Source organism: Aulonocara sp. 'chitande type north' Nkhata Bay, linkage group LG10, assembly GCF_057382095.1.
Source record: "Aulonocara sp. 'chitande type north' Nkhata Bay isolate Kocher_YH1m ecotype deep benthic linkage group LG10, A_spYH_male_GT1.1, whole genome shotgun sequence".
Classification (NCBI taxonomy): Eukaryota; Metazoa; Chordata; class Actinopteri; order Cichliformes; family Cichlidae; genus Aulonocara; species Aulonocara sp. 'chitande type north' Nkhata Bay.
In genome coordinates this window covers 7269123-7273346 of record NC_141353.1, presented here as the reverse complement: position 1 = coordinate 7273346, position 4224 = coordinate 7269123, and the positions used below count along the sequence as shown (strand labels likewise).

Here is a 4224-nt window from a genome sequence, read left to right as displayed (position 1 = left end):
GGCTGAACAACAGCAGCACGTTTTTACCTTGATAAGCTGTTGTTAGAATTTATTTAATATTACTTTCTACACTAGGATCATTTTCTACGTAGCTGACGGCTGGTAACTGTGCAGGGGCGGATCTAGCAAAGTTTAGCCAGGGGGGCCGATAGGGCATTAACAGGGAAAAAGGGGGCACAAAGACATACTTTTCTTTCTTATTCTCTGACCAAGTTATTCTCTGAACTGCAACCAACTTCAAAAAAAGTGTGCCAGCTACTGAAATTAGCTGTGGACTTGACTCCACAACAAAAAGAAGTGAAAAATCATCTCAAAAGATTCATCAGAGAGCTGGATAACATTAAACTTCAGAAATGTATGCGTTTCTGCACCGGATCTGACCTTATAGTAACAAACAGTATTTATGTAGAATTTCAAGATATGACAGAGTTTACAAGAAGACTGCAATTTTTAGTTAACGTAGGTTAAGGTATCAAAGTTTGGCATTTGTTATTGATTACAAAGGTTCCATTTAAAGTTGGTGAAAATATTTTTTAAAATTCCAGTATTTTCTTAATGTCATATTGTTTCTAAGCATACCTGTTATTCATCCATCAAATTGATTCAAGCTGCTTAAATGATTCAGTCTGTTTTGAAGACGGTTATTGATTACTGAGATCATAAATAAACAGTCACGTATACAGAGACACACAGTGCTTTAACTGTTACGACACACCCACACGCACACTCACTCACGTACGTACACACATACACACAGGTACGCGCACACAGTCACTCACGTGCACTCACATAGACACACGGGTACGCGCACACACAGGCACTCACGTGCTTGTGCATACACACACAGACACACGGAGTTTGCAGCACACCATGGGGGTTTTATGATGGGGTCACTTCTATAATGCTGGCTGTAACTAACAAAGACGTGGAAGATCTGCAGAGGGACACCGGCCTGGCACATCTCCCTTTCTAGAAGATGCATGCTTAAATGAAGATGAATAAAGATGAATAAAGGTTTTGTGAAATTACTACTGGGTTCCGGTGCCATCTCTGGATGCCCGGGGAATAAAAGAACCAGGGTAAAATTGATTTCTCAACAAGACTCAAGCGTTTTGTATCACTGTACATTGAAGCTTTTTATTACAAACAATTTACAATACTGAAAAAATGACAGGAAGTATTGTTTTCTGAAGTAACAAAGCAAAAGACCGCTGTCTCTCTTCAGTTGCTGAAATACTCCACAAGAGACCCGAGTCATGACAGCAAATTGTCAGGGGTTGCTGAGTGGATGTGGAGAAAAGGACGCAAACGCAGGACTCACGGTGAAGATGCAGGATGTTTATTGTGAGGGACGAATGACGAAAACAGGAGATGGCTGACTGACTGACTGACTGACTGACTGACTGACTGAATAACTGAATGAACGGCTGACTGATCTGAACTTGGGAGGCAAACATGGGGCATAGACAGCAGTGACAACATTAATGACGCGACGCCGACCAAGAGAGAACTGAGGACTTAAATACACTGGCTGAACAATGACTGATAGGTGACAGGTGAGTGAGCAGCTGAACACAATTGAACTAACGATGCATGGAATAAGAACTAGAACATAATGCACACAGAGTAACGTAACACAAAACAGGAAGTGGAACGTACAGAGGATAAACAGTGAACATGAACTGAAAATACTGGGTCAACGACCCAGAAACCCTGACACAAATGTGCTTCTGTTTGTTTTTTAACATGCTGTAGTTGCCTGACTGAACATATAAGTCCTGTGCACATAAAGTAAAACTATTGATGAAAAATGTTCACCTCGAACGAGCAAATCCCAGACAAAATGTAGTAAAATATTTAAATCGTGTTGAACATTAAATTGTGTATATATATCAGTAAAAATCACCCTTTCTATGGCCATTTTTCATTAGTTTTCAATTCAGTCAAATGCTTTCTTGTATTGCTAGGTTGCACATTTTTGTATAACACATCCTCCTCTTCACCAAGATTCTAGAGGAGATAGTTGCTATGTGTTGACGTTTCTGGAAAAACAGTAAAATCACTTAAGTCCTTTTCCATGACTGACTCACTGTGTCCTTGTTTATGAACAGATCTAGAAAAAGAGAGACAGGGACATGAGCTCTGAACTGTAAGCATGGTCTGCTTCTTTTGTGTCCGGTGAAGGAGCAAACAATGGAGAGGGCGGTGATGTTCCATCATTCATGTTGTGTATAGACACAACCTGTGGTAGGCTACTTTGCATTTCAGAGGTTTCTGTGTTGTTATCCTCTTTGTAGTCTTGCAGTCTTATAGTTTTCCTCTGTTGGTGGCTGCTGCTGAGACTTTCATCATCTGAAAGTGTAACCCAGTGTTAATTTGGTTATCTGATATTGTGTGATATTCAGTATTTATGTATATATCTATATTGGGTGTTCAGTTATAAAATGTTCTTCAATGATTTTGAGTTTTTTTTATTGCTATTGGTTTGCGGCTGCTTTACGACAGTCGACTGTGGTAGTACATCCTAGCGGGAGGGGTTACGAGCTCACGTGGCTTGTAGCTGTGCCAGAGAGCAAGCTTTGGTGAGCTAGCGGGGAATATCTCCTTCTGCAGTAGCCTTAAAAAAGACTATTGTTCGTTCTCCTGCCAGACGCCTCGCTGCTGTGTTGCCTTACTGCTGTGCTGCCTTACTGCCTTACTACCGTGGTGTCTCGCTGGTGCCATTAAAGGACCGGCAGCTGCCATCCATTCATCCATCCGGACCTCGATTATTTGGACCGAAGTACTCACACACACGCCCGCACTCAGTGCCATACACTCTCTTTATTTTGCTGGCCAGCTAACACCATTGTTTTTTGTTTTTTTTGTTTTGTTTTTGCATTCACAAAGACTATCCAAAGACATTTTGGTTATTGTCAAATAGACACTCTCTGATTACGGACTGAGGAGGTTGTGGTGTTACAACCCCAGGACTGAGAAAAAAAAGACTCTTTACATAATATATTCACTTGTCTCCTGGTTAGGAGAAGTGGCTATTGATGGAAATATATTTTTTTCTTCTTCTTGTCTTTGTTTACATTGTATCCCAGAGAAGTTTTAAGTTGTTCAGGTTGAAACATTTGCCCTTAGAGTTGGTTAAGTTTCCTTTGATGTATCAGTGTCAAGCTGATGTTTAAGAGGGTATGTTAAGGACAGATGTGCTCCAGTCCATCAATCCTTTAAAGTGCTGGACACCGATGGTAAATTGCCATCAGACCCTAAATAAATTGTCCTCTGCTTTCATCCATATTGCTTCACTCATTCTTTGTTGAGTAGATGTATTGGTTACAAAAGCACCAAGTTCAAGTAGGCCTGATTCTCTCATAATTTGGAAGAGTTTGTCAAGGCTATGTGAGACTTCAGTGCCACTGTTTTGGCTGGCCTGGGATAAGAGATGGGTGTGCTGATGTAACTGAGTAATTTCTCTCTCTATAGCAACATTCTGCTTTAGCAGCTCCTTGGTGCGTAGTGTAATAGCCAGCAGGCCCAACTGGTTGAGAATCTCTGCTGTGTTGAGGAAACTGCGCTGACGTGTGGAAGAGCTGTCTGGAGCTAGGTGATATGGACTGTGAGCTGTTGAAGTGGGAGATGAAGAGGAAGGAGAGGAGGATAGGGGAGAAAAGGAAGAAGGTGAAGAGGGTATGTGGGACCTCGAGATGGACAGTGAGCCTAATCTTTCAGAGCTGGAGTTTTTGTGACAGTGGCGGGACTTGTGTTGGGTTTTAGATGAGGCATAACTGGGCAGCAGGCAGTGAGATAAGTTGAGGATAGAACTGTGTCCTCCTCTGACTTTATGTTGGAAATGGACTTTGTTGTGGACAGGGTTTTTCAAACCAGAAGAAAAATAAACAAACAAACACAAGATGTAGAGGAGGTTATGGTCAAAAAGAGATAAGTTGTAGGGCACAAAAACAATCATATACACATCATCTATGCATTGACATGGAAATGTATTACATATACTGGGACAAATGATCAAATTAGCAATTTTAAAATGAAAGAATGATCAAAAACAGTCTAAAAATATTCAAATCCAGTTTAACCTTATTTTCTATCTGAAAAATAAAGCAAACACATTGTATATTGTGTGCTTAGCACCGAATATTGGCCCAAAAAGGTTAGAAACTAACTGATGAGGAAAGTCAAGATTTCAGAAGCTAGAGATAGCTAGGGTGATAACTAGGC

At 40.8% G+C, this 4224-nt stretch overlaps 1 pseudogene; it reads right to left on the bottom strand.

The window, feature by feature from the left end:
• Positions 1-1977: 1977 nt before the first annotated feature.
• On the bottom strand, positions 1978-3958 carry LOC147320117 (uncharacterized; annotated as a pseudogene).
• Between the last annotated feature and the right edge of the window lie 266 nt (positions 3959-4224).